The sequence below is a fragment of the Schistocerca nitens genome, chromosome 5 (assembly GCF_023898315.1).
Source record: "Schistocerca nitens isolate TAMUIC-IGC-003100 chromosome 5, iqSchNite1.1, whole genome shotgun sequence".
Classification (NCBI taxonomy): Eukaryota; Metazoa; Arthropoda; class Insecta; order Orthoptera; family Acrididae; genus Schistocerca; species Schistocerca nitens.
In genome coordinates this window covers 101,787,545-101,804,456 of record NC_064618.1, presented here as the reverse complement: position 1 = coordinate 101,804,456, position 16,912 = coordinate 101,787,545, and positions in this window count along the sequence as shown.

Here is a 16,912-nt window from a genome sequence, read left to right as displayed (position 1 = left end):
CTACGAATGGAGTAGGAAGTTCGCAAATGCTGAGACTTCAGTGGAAGATGATCCAGGTCAGGCAGAACGAGTTGTGACTCCACAGAACTTAGCAGCAGTTGAGGCCATAGTGAAGGAAAACCGCCGAGTGACACTGAATGACACTGCAGCATGTTTACAGATTAGTCATGGGTCAGCACATCACATTGTGCATGATGTGCTCCAGTTTCACAAAGTGTCTGCAAGATGGGTGTCACGGCAGCTGACTCCTAAAATGAGAGAACGACGTGTTGATGCTTGTGAAGAACGTTTTCGGCGGTTTGAACGAGAAGATGATGGTTTCCTTCAAGAATCGTTACTGGGGACGAAACCTGGGTTCACTTCCACCAACCGGAAACGAAGAGAGCGAGCAAGGAATGGCACCATTCCTCATCACCAAGTGATTTCCATATGTTGGGACCACTCAAAGAGGCAGTGGGAGGAAAGAAGCTCCGTTCTGATGAAGAGATACGCCACGCGGTGCATGAGCGGTTGCGCAGACTACCAAAAAAGAATTTTTTTCTAGAGGAATTTATACACTTTGTAAGCGCTGGAGGACTTGCATTGAGGGTGGGGGAGATTATGTTGAAAAGTGATACAGCTCTGTACCACTTCTGCACAATAAATAATATTTTAAAAAATATTAAAGGTTTTCATTTGACTCACCCTCCTATTTGCAAATACATTCTGACAACTGGTTAGTGTGCTCAGTATGGAGTGTGACCACCTCTGGTAGGAATACAGGCCTGACAATGACGGTGCAAGCTGTAAATGATGTCATTAGTCTCATCTTGAGGGAATAACGCCCATTCTTCCTGCAGAGCTGCTCTTAAGTCTTGGAGAGTGGCTGGCGGCTGCTGATGTGATGCAACGCGTCTCCCTAGGGCATCCCAGACATGCTCTAGGGGACCCAAATTATGAGACCTAGCAGGCCACGTCGTGCTTGCAGTATCTTCAGTTTCCAAGGAAACATCAGGTACCTTTGTTCTATGAGGTTGACCATTAGTGCCCATCAGTACGAAGTCTGGACCCAAAGCACCTCGCAACAGGCGCACATGATGTCCTAAGATCTCGTCATGGTACCTGAAAGCAGTTAAACCTTTCTGATTCACCCATACAGTTTCATAAAGAGGTGTTCGAGTGGTCAACATCATCTCTGTCCACACAATTAGGCATCGTCCTCGATATCAGTCTGTTACCACAAAGTTTGGATCGCGAAATCGTGTTCCACGTTCACTCCACATGCAAATCCATCAAGAATCACTTACCAGATCAAATCAGGATTCACCTGTGAAAAGAACCGTCCGAGTGGCATGTTGATGAGTCCGGAGCCGGCAGTGGAGAATACCTGCAGCAGATGGGGGATGACAGTCACAGGCATTCACACAGCAGACGCGCAGGTGTATTGAAAAGCTTTTACGCAAATATTGGTCTAGCAGTACACATTGTAACATAATAAATAGTATTTTCAGGGGAGCAATTGCTTGGATAGTGAATATGACAGTTACAAAGATTACCTTCAAAGTTTCTCTGAAAAGAATTTGTATTTAAGTAATCCATCTTAGTGAAGAAGACCTCATTTCGGTAGTATTGGTTAAACTGCCAGTGAATGTACAGTGAAGGTTAACAGGTAATGTGGAAAAGAAAACTGAAGACATTTTGCAATCATTAGAACAAGTAGATTTTTTTTCACGCTAAGAGATATACAGTAGCGCTTGGAAAGATTTGAATTGGGGATCGAGAGAAAGGGGAAACTTCAGGGAACATAACACAAATCAGAATGAGACGAGAGAGAAACAGAAGCATGACAGCAATTTTAATAGACGTGGAAGAGGGGACTGGAACCGAGGAATACATAAATCACGGTAATAGTCGATATGAGGAACATAATAAGGGACAAAATGATGATAGGGTAGAGAGAGGTCACAAAAGAGATGACAATGAAAGGGAAAACTACAAAGGAGTTTGTGTGGGCTACGAACACAAGTCCATGTGATGGATGAACCAGTGGCAATGATCTGAAAAGATTGATGAAAGTTCTGGAGATATTAGGTAACCTCTTTTTGAAGAAAATGAAATTTGCTAGTAAAGAAGGATACCTACTTGTAGTAGATGTGGAAGTTAGTGGTATTAAGGGAACTGCTGTTATTCATACAAGTTCTGTAGTATAAGACTACATGACCAAATAGTGAATAAGAAAGAAGTACCCTTATTGCCATTGCAAGAAGTTAAATTATGGGTGCAACAGGTGGCAAGAGTCAGATAACAAAGAATCAAGTATTACTGGAAGTAAATGTATAAGGGTTCGTGTTGGAGGTTAGTGATGTAGTGGTTCCAAATATTTGTGTTAGACTGCTGATAGGGACAAATTTAGTGGTTGATCAGAGAGCTGTTATGGATTATGGAAGGGTAGTATAACCCTAATGAAAAGGTAGCCAGAGATAAATTAATTGCGGTAACATAGTTATTCCCAAAGGGAAGGTGCAGGATAAACTCTGCCTGAAAATAATGTGTTAATGTTTTCAATGGGACGTGGATAAACTGGACAGTATTTCACAAAGGACAAGGGATCGAAAGCAAAATAATATTGGCTGAGAAATGTCAGATTAAATAAGGAATAATTAAGAAATGTAGATGTTATGGACCAAGATGGGGAAAGAGAGATGGAGAATTTATTATTAAAAATAAAACAATATATTTTGATAAACTAGGGTTAATGAAGGGAGAACCTAAGGATTTTAAAGTCAACCCATATCAACCTTTGAAATTAAGGCCACATGTAATACCGTTAGCAAAGAAGGATAAAGAGAAACAGAGGATGCCATCTTTGCAGATTATCAGAAGAACAACAAGTCAATACTGAAGAACATTAGTGCATATTATGAAGAAAAATGTTTTGGAACCGTTCATGGTGGATACTTCGGAGAGACTGAGTACGAAAAACCACTAATCAGCCGGAACATTATGACCACCTACGAATAACCGGTATGTCTACCTTTGGCACACATAACAGCGACGATACGTCGTGGCATAGAAGCAATTGACACCTGGTAAGTTGCTAGAGGGAGTTGGCACCACATCTGCACACACAAGTCACCTAATTCCCTTAAATTCCGGGGAAGGGGGCGGTGGGCTTTCTCTCCACGTTCAATCACATCCCAGATGAGTTCAATCGTGCTACTCGCAGATCTGGTAAGCTGTGGAGCCAGCACATCAGCTGGAACTCGCCGCTGTGATTCTACCCCATTACACTCCTAAACTCGTCACTGTAATCCTCGAACTACCCCATCACATTCATGGGCTTGTGACTTGGACGTTATATTGTTGAAAAATGCCACTGCCTTCGGAAGACTCGATTGTCGTGAAGGTTCAAATGGTTGAAATGGCTGTGAGCACTATGGGACTTAACTCCTGAGGTCGTCAGTCCCCTAGGACTTAGAACTACTTAAACCTATCTAACCTAAAGGCATCACACGCATCCATACCCCAGGCAGGATTCGAACCTGCGACCGTAGCGGTCGTGTGGTTCCGGACTGTAGCGCCTAGAACCGCTCGGCCACTCCGGCCGGCCGTCATGAAGGGGTGTACGTGGTCTGCGACCAGTGAACAGTATTCCATGGCCGTCATGGTACCTTTCTCGATCTCCACTGGTCGCATGGATGCCCACGTTAATGTTCCACAGAATGTAACGTTAATGTTCCACAGAATGTAATGGATCTTCTGCCAGCTCGTCTCCGTCTTGCTGTACCAGCGTCAACGAGCTGTTCCCCTGGTAGGCGAAATATTCGCGCCCTCCCATCGGCATGATGAAGAAGGTGTCGGGATTCATCAGACCATGCGAAGCTCTGCCACTACGTCAACGTCCAATGCCGATGGTCGCGTGCCTATTTCAGTCGTAGTTGCCAATGTCGTGGTGTTAACATTGGCACATGCATGGATCGTCGGTTGCAGAGGCCCTTCGTTGGGAGTGTTCGATGTATTGTGTCTTCAGACCCACTGGCACTCTGTCCAGCACTAAAGTCGGCAATTCGCCGCCTGTCCTAACAGTCTGCTCAGCCTACGACATCCGACATCTCTAGTGAGTGGTGGCCGTCCAACCACACGACGTCTGGGTGTGGATTCACCTTGGTTTCGTCACGAGTTGAAGAATACATCACACCACTCCTCCAACACTTTAGGAGTCGGGCAGTATCGCAAATGCTCGTGTCGAGCCTCCAGCTCATCATCTCGGTCAAAATCAGATAGACCACGCGCCTTCCCCATTCGACACTTGGAGAGCACGCTCGCTGATACTACATTCACCGTGCATGTGTCTGCCTAGCAGTCATTCCACGCTAGGTGACGCTGCTATAGCCTGGACGGGTTTATACCGATAGTAGATCGGTGGTCATAATTTTCTGGTTGATCGTTGTATATGTCTCGCTGCCGTCTGTCTTCAGACCCTCGGCGAGGGTTATGAAAGGGCCTGGAAGGCTTTGTAGAGCGTTTTGTCATCACCAACATACTACTTGGGGACTGTTCACTAAAGAATTTGAGGAAATACTAAACGAACTTCCAAATTGTTCAACCTAGATATCACCATATGAATTACTGATAGGTAAGAGACCTGAAGCTATGATCGAACGCTTGTTGAAATTTCCGAAAAGATCCGAGACGAGTTTAGAAGGAAAGAGTAAGTTGGCTCTGGAAAGATTAGTAGCGAAATGGGAGTCTCAGAATACAAGACATAACAAGAAAGTGAAACCAAAAAAATGTTGTGTGTGATCCTGTACTAATAAGAGTTCACAGGAAATCGTCTAAGTAGACGCCAAGATAAAGAATCTGTATGAAATTTTTGAAGTGCCATATGTGGTTAGCAGTGTACCCCATCCAAACGTCGTAGGAACAGTACGAGTCTGTAAATGATGTAAAGAGGTTCTGTATCAGTTAAATGGAAGCCTTAAGACTCTAAAGAGCTTGAATACGAGCTTCCAGCGAGAATATCTCTCTAAGAAACATACGTATTAAGAGGAACATTAGTTCTAAGAACTTTGGAGTGACTTATGTTCAGTTCTTATTTATATTCATTAAGTAGCAGGGGTTGAACGAACTACGCGAGGATTTTGTTTCAGGCATGATGTGATGCCAGTGAATCAGTCTGAAGACCCACTGCATACAGTGCAATGCTGATAGGCGGTAAACAACACAGCTGATGCAACTGGATGAGTGAATGAATGGACGCCGGCGTGACGTAATCAGGTCTCTTAGAAACAGATCAAGGGAAGGGTACTGGCCGGCCGGTGTGGCCGTGCCGTTCTAGGTGCTTCAGTCTGGAACCGCGTGACCGCTACGGTCGCAAGTTCGAATCCTGCCTCGGGCATGGATGTGTGTGATGTTCTTAGGTTAGTTAGGTTTAAGTAGTTCTAAGCTCTAGGGGACTGATGACCACAGACGTTAAGTCCCATAGTGATCAGAGCCATTTTTGAACGGTACTGACCCCAAGGCAGGAGTATACACGAAATTTGTATACACATTAGTTTCATGAAGGGGATTAATAACTATCGTTAATTTGTCAATTAAACAGTGATATACTGAATTCAGTTTCAATAGACTTACAATTGGAAAATAATTGTAAGTAAGTAGTGAAAATAGCAAAATGGCTCTGAGCACTATGGGAATTAACTTCTGAGGTTACCAGTCCCTTAGAACTTAGAACTACTTAAACTTAACTAAACTAAGGACATCACACACATCCATGCCCGAGGCAGGATTTGAACCTGCGGCCGTAGCGGTCACGCGGTTCCATACTGTAGCACTTAGAACCGCTCGGCCACACCTTGATCTTCACTAAGTAATAAAACTAAAATTTTGAATTGTTTTTGGAAATTGCCACTTGGGTGCAATAAGAAATATCATTATTAGAATATTCCTTCTACTAGAAATGTAGATTATTATTCATATATTGATCTAAAATATGTTTTCTTTTTTTGTGGTGCGCTCATACTAAACGTAATTATGGTTGGAAGCACGGGAAAATTCAGAGCACACATAAGCCAAATCACGTGCACCGAGGGCCGAACTAGATGAACAGTCAGCAATAAGACATTCGTTTGATGTACACGCAAATGATGGCTATCATCAGAGAAACACAATGGAAACACATCGGCTAGGACGAACATCTTCGGCCGGTGAATAACAGTGTTTCATGCAAAATGACTGTGACGGTGTTGCGAGTTCTCAGTGAACCACCGTGAGTCGTAAGTGCTTCTTAAAAAGCTGTTAGGGTGCGCAGTAATACTCCAGGGTAGGGTAAAGAGAAATAAATTTCCCGTATGTACTGAACATAATGCGTTTGTGGATTCTGTGTCTATTGTGCCTGCAGAGCGTAAATTGCAAAAAAAAAAAATACTATGATAGAATTCTCTGAGACGGCCAAGTAGCCACTGAAAAAATGAGTGAAATGTTTTATTTTTCTAAAAACATGTAAAATCAAACAGTATTTTGGTGATGTTAGAGTAAATTTTACGTGGATAATCATTATTCTGAAACTTACATTTACAGTCGTTGTTGCCGAATTTAAAGTATTATGTCTGATATGTGATCGGTATTCTATTATTTGTATTCTATTATTTTCTATTAGGATGAATAATGATACTTAATTTTATGAGTGTATGGGAGGCAAAATTCAAAGGTTCTTTTAAGAAAATTCTAAAATTCATTTGCTTGAAAAAGAGAAATACATAAACAGACATACGAAATGAACTGCCCGAAATTGTGCACGCTGCTCCTAAGAGCTGAATGACCGCGTTCCTAGTGTTTCCAAAACTACGATTTTTTTTTGAAAACATCACAATTTTGAAAAAAAATTACCGAAAGGGACGTGTAAGGTACCCCTTCTGTTCAAATTACATGTAATTTCCTAATTTCCCAGTTTTACAATTTTGTATCACGTCTGCAGATATCATGTAGCATTTTTACTATTGACTATGAAAATGGTTGCAGAGGTCTACGCTTACACTACAACACAGGTATCAATCCTGAAATCTTGTACGCCAGCGACACACTTACTCTGCACAGAAATGTTGATCTTGAGTTTATACTGAAAGAAATACGCAAAATTCTTAGAAAGATTCTCAGCCCTAAAAGAACAGAAGATTGATACAGAGTACAATTCCGAACACCAATTGAAAAAGTATCCAGTCGTGCGGGAGGCATCAGAAAATGATGACTGATATTACATGGGAATAACCACAGCCTTCCAACGACAACAGTCACTCAGAAAATTGCGACAGACATACTATAAAACAGCGCAAAACCATGCCTGTCCAATGCTGTCCCCTCAATCTGTATGTGTACCTCTCAATGCAGTGTAAAAAATGTTTGAATTAGGTTAGCCCTGACCTTTACGGGGAAAAACGTTGGTTAATTACCCAAGTTGTGATAATACTCTGTTCTTAGTCAGGATCGGTAATTAGTCAAATCCTAGGAAAGGTAGAACAACTAGTTATTGACTGACACATTTATTATAAAAACGACGCTCACGAAAAATTTGCAAAACGCACAAGTACAGACATAGGACGTTCTACTCTTTAAGCTAAATTTGGGATTGGTAAAACGTCTATGACGTGATTCTGAACACCGCTCCCGTTTATACGACGGAATCACTAAGTTGTCGATACCGATCAGCACTGGAGATCAGAAAGCCTCCAACATGACGGGCACTGACACTGAAGGGCCCTGAAAGCCATCCAATGGAACTTAAGACACCTGCTGTTAAGGATTCCCCGCCTGCTCCGCCGTTGCATACGTCACCGAATTCAGTGCTGTGAAGTGCAAATCTGCAGCAGCGACCCGCTCGCTGTAGCTGGCGGACGTGCAGATATGTGCGTTGCGTATCTGGAAATTCTAACTATATACAGGACGTGAAATTGTGTCTGCAATGTTCTGAGGTTGAATCTGCTTCCGTACAATGCCGTACGCAAATCAAGAATACTGCTTGGTCATAACCCAGGAGCATGACTAAAGTGAACAGTCGTAAAGAAGCGTTTCGTAATGTGTGAATCTCCACAAACAAGCACGGGTTCGTTTCTCTGATCACAGAGAAACAAATGACGCGAGATCAGCAGTTTTAAATAGCCAGATGTCCCTAACGACACTTCGCAGAGAGTCCTATAAAACGCATCTTAGTGATGTTGTAATACCCCACCCGTTGCTTGTCCGATTTTGCGTGTGTTCGCCCCTGACAAACAACTTACAGAGGAATTGGGAGTGGAACTGTACGCAAAATGGATAACGCTAGATTTAAATGTGGCCCTGTCACCCCTAATTAATCTGCGGTGCCGGCCGGTGTGGCCGAGCGGTTCTAGGAGCTACAGTCTGGAACCGTGCGACCGCTATGGTCGCAGGTTCGAATCCTGCCTCGGGCATGGATTTGTGTGATGCCCTTAGGTTAGTTAGGTTTAAGAAGTTCTAAGCTGATGACCACAAAAGTTAAGTCCCATAGTGCTCAAAGCCATTTGAACCATTTAATATGCGGTGGTAGTACTGACGAATAAATCACACCTATTTTTACTTCCAAACATGAACGATCAAGAACACTTAGGGCGTTCAATGACATCAAACACATACATAAAAATAAAAATGAGCATAAGGGTGAATTCAGCATCAACTACTGAATGTAAAGGCTCTACTGAATCACAATAATTTTATTATAACCTTCAGATCAATGCTGAATAAAACACAATGAACAATTTACAAATTTCCCTTCTACCCAGCATTGGTAGTGAACTGTGTTAAAATCGTTCCAAAATGCGATCTCCTATAAGTTGGCTGACCGACTGACATCGACACAAAACGAAAAATACGAAGAACCACTACAGCTCAAAGTGTCGTGAAACTTCTGTGGAAATAGCAATCGCACATGATCCAACTATTTAACGTTACTCCTAACACAGGTCTCCGAAGGGGACGGCGCGGATGTACGGTCGACGTGTGGCGTCTCGGAAAGTACACTCCTACAATCCTCGGACAACAGACCACTGTCTGTAAACTTCTCTAATTGCAACAATCTTCCCGGCAACAAAGAGCTGGCGCGGCTAACGTCCTCTCAGAAAGATAGACCAAGACGTGAGACGACTTGGCTAAATTACTCTCACAAGGGGAGGCCGCCAATTGTGAAATTCAGATTCGATTCATACTGCGCATAATAAAAGCTCATGGCCAGAGGTGTAATGTGGCAAAGCACCAAGATGCACTTCTCAGCCCTTGTCGAGAAAATCGACAGTTAAAAGGAACCGTTGCGGTGAAATACTCTCTACGATTAATAATTTTCTACAGCGTCGTGGCGCAGCGGTAAGCGCTCGGGTTCGTAATGCGAATGTCACCGCATCGAATCTCGCGCCATGCAACATTTTTTTTATTATTAGTTTTTTGTAATTCAAATATATAAACTATTAATGAATTGCTTATGCATGTTGGTGAAGGCGGATCGCTCTCCAATTGTACCGCCTCCATTTTTCCGTTTGTTTAACAGGGTGTACCAAAGCTCTCACGTCCGCACTGATTTTCGACGATGTTATAAGTTGCACTAGGGACCGCATCTACCTTCTTTCGAAGTTAGCAGGCAATTACGCTGTTATGCGGCGGCTCGTTTCGGCCCATTCAACATCTGTCCTTCAAGTGTAACGAGCGAGTAACGGAGTTTATATTTCATACCTGTCACAGCAAATTTGTGTTCGTGGGGTTTCTATTCTAATTTGAACGTTTGACTTAACGCTGTACGTATTCGTTTCGGAATATCGTTTCTGCGTCTTCCGTTAACTATACGTGGTTAACATTATGAAGACAATTAATAACATTTGTGAAATACAACTTTGTTTCCGGAAAACATAATGATGTTCGAAGTCACCAGTTTTTCCACGACAAACGACTTTCAACAACTTATTATATGCATAATTGTTGCAACTGATTGCCGGGAATTATATATATATATATATATATATATATATATATATATATATATATATATATATATATATACATATATATATATATATATATGTGTGTGTGTGTGTGTGTGTGTGTGTGTGTGTATACACACATTTGAATTACAAAAAACAAATACTAAAAAAAAAAGGATTGCATGGCGCGAGATTCGATCCGGCGACCTTCGCATTACGAACCCGAGCGCTTACCGCTGCGCCACGACGCTGTAGCGAGTTATTAATCATAGAGAGAGTATTTCACCGCAACGGTTTATTTTAACTGTCGATTTTCTCGACAAGGGCTGAGAAGTGCGTCTTGGTGCTTTGCCACATTACACCTCTGGCCATGAGCTTTTATTATGCGCAGTATGAATTGAATCTGAATTTCACAATTGGCGGCCTCCCCTTGTCAGTACGACAGCCCAAAACCGAAGACCTCTACAGAGAGTCGAGCAAGATCGCTCTTCACCTCTGTTTTCCCACCTCAACTTTTACCAAGCGAATCACGTCACTAGAAGCTCTCAAAATACCCAGTTTACCAGTGCTGACCAATGTAGCCTACGGTTTGGGATTAGAACTCCTTTCCACAATTCTTCCCTTTCTACAAAATTTCGCAAGTAAACTCCTCCCACGCCGTCTGGGAAAAACCACAGCTGTGGGCAATAACACGTTTACTGGAATTTTTCTCCTAAGAGACCACTCGACATTTTCCCAGCAAGATTCCCCGTTATAGAGAACAGACTCCTGCATTGAAAGTTTTGTTATTCGGAACTCCTGGCCTGCCCCACTTGAGTTACTTGAAGGTTTAAAATTAGTCGGACATAGGCGAAGGCACGCGCAGGAAAGCCTGTCCAGCTATCCACTGCTCTGTTTTGGTAAACACTTGAACACCTGCAGCCGCGCGTCCCTCAGAGGCTGGCGGGCGCTGTGGCCTCTCTAAACGGATTACAGAACTTCCCCAGTTCACCATTCATACCGTCGTCAGGCTGTGGCCTTCGGCGGCTAGGCAGGGACGTAGCCAAGCTCTGTCCCGCTCACTGCATCTCCGCAGAATCTTATAAAATCGTGGAATTCTAGCTGTATTACCTATCCAGCTTAACGATGCGTTTCCACATAGATTTCCTACACCGTAATTTAGAGTAGTACTCCAACAAACTTCTCTAGAAAGCGGCTGCGCCGCTGTCAGTCGTTTTTGTTGCCCTAAAGTGCTCGGAAAGTGATTACAGCCACGGTAAATGGACTCATGTAACATGGAAGACCGTTGCCACCTTACAATGTGTGCTTGTCGGCACCCCGCCAGAGAGCCTCATAAAACGCAATATAGCGATGTGTTGCTGTCGACATCCAGTCAGAGAGTCTCCTCACCTCCAAGTGCCCAATTTTGAGCAAAATTCGGCTTCTTACGGTGAACTGTTCTTGCGACCAACCACCGCGCTCGTTACAAACGGAATACCTCACTTAACAAATCGTGAAACTGTTAATCAACCACCTTCAGCTTATAATACATTCGGTAGAAACTTCTAGAACAAATTGTGACCCCTACTCGCCTGCAAATTCAGCCAACCAGATACTTTTCTGTAATTTTAGCGAGAATTCACCTGTATGTCTGCTGTGACTGTTATCCCCCATTTGCTGCAGCTATTCTCCACTGCATTCCACCGTGCTAAAGAGGCTGGTGGCAGCCCTTGTAAGACGCTATTGTAACAATCTCATACTTCCAGCATCGTCTCTTCAGCTACTGCAGGTCCATTGAGAGAAGCCCCATGTCCACTGGCCTCACGACGGGGCGCTGCTCCTGGGTCGTAAACGCCTGCTGTGCCCCTTCCAGTCATAAAACTGCCACCACTGCAGCCCTTGTCCCGTGTCGATCACAGAGACCACGAGTGGCCCCGTGTGCCCTGCTGCTAGATCAAGTGCGAAATTACACTCAAAGCAGGCGCCTCTGTTAGTGTGTGGCTACCCAGCATGATTAATAACTCATAACCTCGCCTAATGATACGATCCCACACTAGATAAACACAATATACATTCTCCAAATTATTCGTGTATACTGACAAAATCTTGCTACCTTACACCTAGCTCAGGCAGGTCAAGAGGATCATCAGACATTTTCAACAGAAACTTACACAGACAAAAAAATAACAAATGGGAAGGACTGCCAGTCAATTAAGTTGCCAGCAGACCAGGGACAATGTGAACTGAAGAAATGAAAAGAATCAGAAGAGAGTTGCTTCAAAACTCTGAAGATTGAAATGTAATGGTTCCTTGTGATCTGATAGACTTCAACTGCACATTATGTATGTACAGAGTGTTATAGGTGTAGGTGCAGATATTTTATTTGGTGACTAAGAACAATATCCTGAACAACTATGTCTAGTGATATCACATGTCCAACATTTTTCTTCCCCTTTGGGGTATTTTCTGATATTTGTGGCCCCATTCAAACACACACACACACACACACACACACACACACACACACACATATATATATATATATATATATATATATATATATATATATATATATATATATATACTCCTGGAAATGGAAAAAAGAACACATTGACACCAGTGTGTCAGACCCACCATACTTGCTCCGGACACTGCGAGAGGGCTGTACAAGCAATGATCACACGCACGGCACAGCGGACACACCAGCAACCGCGGTGTTGGCCGTCGAATGGCGCTAGCTGCGCAGCATTTGTGCACCGCCGCCGTCAGTGTCAGCCAGTTTGCCGTGGCATACGGAGCTCCATCGCAGTCTTTAACACTGGTAGCATGCCGCGACAGCGTGGACGTGAACCGTATGTGCAGTTGACGGACTTTGAGCGAGGGCGTATAGTGGGCATGCGGGAGGCCGGGTGGACGTACCGCCGAATTGCTCAACACGTGGGGCGTGAGGTCTCCACAGTACATCGATGTTGTCGCCAGTGGTCGGCGGAAGGTGCACGTGCCCGTCGACCTGGGACCGGACCGCAACGACGCACGGATGCACGCCAAGACCGTAGGATCCTACGCAGTGCCGTAGGGGACCGCACCGCCACTTCCCAGCAAATTACGGACACTGTTGCTCCTGGGGTATCGGCGAGGACCATTCGCAACCGTCTCCATGAAGCTGGGCTACGGTCCCGCACACCGTTAGGCCGTCTTCCGCTCACGCCCCAACATCGTGCAGCCCGCCTCCAGTGGTGTCGCGACAGGCGTGAATGGAGGGACGAATGGAGACGTGTCGTCTTCAGCGATGAGAGTCGCTTCTGCCTTGGTGCCAATGATGGTCGTATGCGTGTTTGGCGCCGTGCAGGTGAGCGCCACAATCAGGACTGCATACGACCGAGGCACACAGGGCCAACACCCGGCATCATGGTGTGGGGAGCGATCTCCTACACTGGCCGTACACCACTGGTGATCGTCGAGGGGACACTGAATAGTGCACGGTACATCCAAACCGTCATCGAACCCATCGTTCTACCATTCCTAGACCGGCAAGGGAACTTGCTGTTCCAACAGGACAATGCACGTCCGCATGTATCCCGTGCCACCCAACGTGCTCTAGAAGGTGTAAGTCAACTACCCTGGCCAGCAAGATCTCCGGATCTGTCCCCCATTGAGCATGTTTGGGACTGGATGAAGCGTCGTCTCACGCGGTCTGCACGTCCGGCACGAACGCTGGTCCAACTGAGGCGCCAGGTGGAAATGGCATGGCAAGCCGTTCCACAGGACTACATCCAGCATCTCTACGATCGTCTCCATGGGAGAATAGCAGCCTGCATTGCTGCGAAAGGTGGATATACACTGTACTAGTGCCGACATTGTGCATGCTCTGTTGCCTGTGTCTATGTGCCTGTGGTTCTGTCAGTGTGATCATGTGATGTATCTGACCCCAGGAATGTGTCAATAAAGTTTCCCCTTCCTGGGACAATGAATTCACGGTGTTCTTATTTCAATTTCCAGGAGTGTATATAATTGCACTGTGTACAAACTGTACAGATTTTGAGGAAAATGGGATAAATACTGTGGAAGGCGACCACTGTACCAGTATCAGGCAGATGGTCCACCAGTAAAGGGTGGACCATTCTCCATGACAATTGTTACTACCCTTATCACGTACAGTATGTTACAAAAAGACTTTTCACATCGGGAGTAGCTTTGTCACTGGTTTCTTCACTAGGTAACCACGATTCCAAGGTTTGTGTCATCCATCCTATTCACAGATGAGGCCAACTATACACGGAGTGGTATCTTCAACTTTCGTAACAGTCATCTGTTGGATAGTATGCAGACACCCATGATATGTTGACAGCGAATCATCATCATCGGTGCAGTCAGAACGTGTGGGTTGGGATAATTGGCGATCATATTTTGGGACCAGTGTTTCTTTCACGTCGCCTAAGAGGTCGGAACCATCAACGTTTCTTGCGGGTGACTCTGCCTTTCTTGCTAGAACAAGTGCCATTAATGATTTGAAGGGCTATGTGGCTGCTACATGATGGTGGTCCATTCCATTTCGTCGTTAACATCTGGGCGTATTTCAGTCGTTTCTTCCCTGGTGAATGGATCAGACGAGGGGGTGCAGTTGCATGGACTACTCATTCACCGGACCTCAACCTGTGATTTCTAGTTATGGGGCCACGTCACACGTATTGTGTATGTAGAGCCCAACCCAGCTGTGGAGACATGGGAGCAGTGTATCACGTTGCCTCTGATACTGTACGGATGCATCCTGTCTGATCTGAACATGTGAGACAGAACACGTTGCAGGGTGTACATGGATGCATTGAGGTACATGGAAACCGTTTCCAGCACACACTGTAACTGTGGCTTCATGGTACAGCGTGTATTAGACCGCAGTTTCTGTAACAGTGTATGATTGAATAATTATACTAAAGCATGGCAACCATGCTATTCTGGACATCATTAGACTTTCTTGTTCTGTATCCTCACATCAATCAATCCCAAGTGTTTGTACACGGTGGAAAAAATCAGCCTGTATTTATATTATTAGCGTTTAAAAATTTCCAGAGTGAACTATATATGTATACTTTCAGTGTCTTGCATCAGACATTTAGTTGAGATAGACCATGTCGTGGGGAACAACTTTTGTTACAGACAAAATGTTCACCACGCTTCCTGGTGATGGTGCCGAAATAGCAGTGCATACTAATCAGCTATGCTGCATGTTACCTACACAGGTAAATTGGTAGGGTAATGTTAAAAAAAACAACAGAAAAACGTGTTTCTCTAAGTGAAGAAACATATGTTGGAGCAGAATCAGCAACATTTATGTAGCTCAGTTCATACAGGGCAGATGACTGGATTAGACACAACACATAAGGTATACTATCGCCTCGGAGTGCTTACGCCTCGCCACCTCTCACGTGGATAAGCCCAGTGACAATGGGACGCATCAGAAAACATTTTATCTCTAATAAAAGTTGTTCCCTATGGCGTGACATACCACCCCTAGTCGTTTGATGCAGTGACTTTGAACCATTTTATTTGTACACTGCCTATCACAATTAATACAGCTGACCGTACAGATGTGACAAAAGTCGTCAGAAAGCGATAAGTACAAATACAGGTGGCAGTTGTGTCGTGTACACAAAGAATAAAAGGGCAGTGCATTGATGGAGCTCTCATTTGTGCTCAGCTGATTCATGTGGATAGGAATCTGACGTGATTATGGATGCACGACGGGAACTAAAGGACTTTGAACGTGGAATGGTAGTTGGAGCTAGGCGCAATGAACGTTCTGTTTTGGAAATCGTTAGGGGATTCAATATTGGGAAATCCACAGTGTTAAGAGTGTGCCGAGAGTAACAAATTTTAAGCATTACCCCTCACTGCGGACTACGCAGTGGCTGACGGCGTTCGTTTAACGACCGGGAGCAGCGGCGACTGCGTAGAGTTGTCACTGCTCACAGACAAGCAACACTGCGTAAAATAACGGCGTAAATCAGTGTGGAACGTACGACGAACGTATCCGTTTGAACTGAGCGACGAAATACGGCGTTAATGGGCTATGGCAGCAGATGGCCGACGCGAGTACCTTTGGTTATAGCACGATATCGTCTGCAGCTCCTCTTCTGCGTTTGTGATCATATCTTTTGGCCCTGAAACTACAGAAAAACCGCGGCCTGGTCAGATGGCACCAGATCTCAGCTGGTAAGAGCCAATGGTGGAGTTCGAGTTTGTCATAGACCCCACAAAACCGTAGACCAAAGTCGTCAACAAGACACTGTTAAACTGGTGGTAGCTCCATAACGGTGTGGGCTGTTGTTACATGGATTACTGACTTGGAAATAGCTACGTTCGGCTACGGTTACTTGGAGACCATCTGCAGCCATTTATGAACTTCATGTCCTCAAACAATGATGTAGTTTTTATGGATCACGGTGTGCCGTGTAACCAGGTCACAGCAGTTCGCGACTGACTTAAAGAACATTCTGGACAATTCGAGTGAATGATTTGGCCACCCAGATCGTCCGACATGAATGCCATCGAATGTTTATGGGACTAATTGTGAGGTCAGTTAGAGCACAAAATCCAGGACAGGCCACACCTGGCCAGTCATGGACGGCTGTGTGTCTTAGTATTCCTGCATCGGATTTGTTGAGTCTATGGCACGTCGAGCTACTGCACGACGCCGGGAAAAATATGTCCGACACGATATTAGGGTGCATCCCATGGCTTTTGTCACCTCAGTGTAGAAGCAGGACCTCAGTAAAGTAGGCTCTAAACCACGTACCCTTTACATCTGTATTTACATAGGTACTCCGCAAGCCACCATACGGTACGTGCCTGAGGGTACCCTATATCACTACTTGTCATTTCCTTTCCTGATCCACTTGCAAATAGAGAGACGGGAAAAACGACTGTCTGTGCTCCTTCGAATGAGCCCTAATTTCTCATATCTTCTCCTCGTGGTTCTT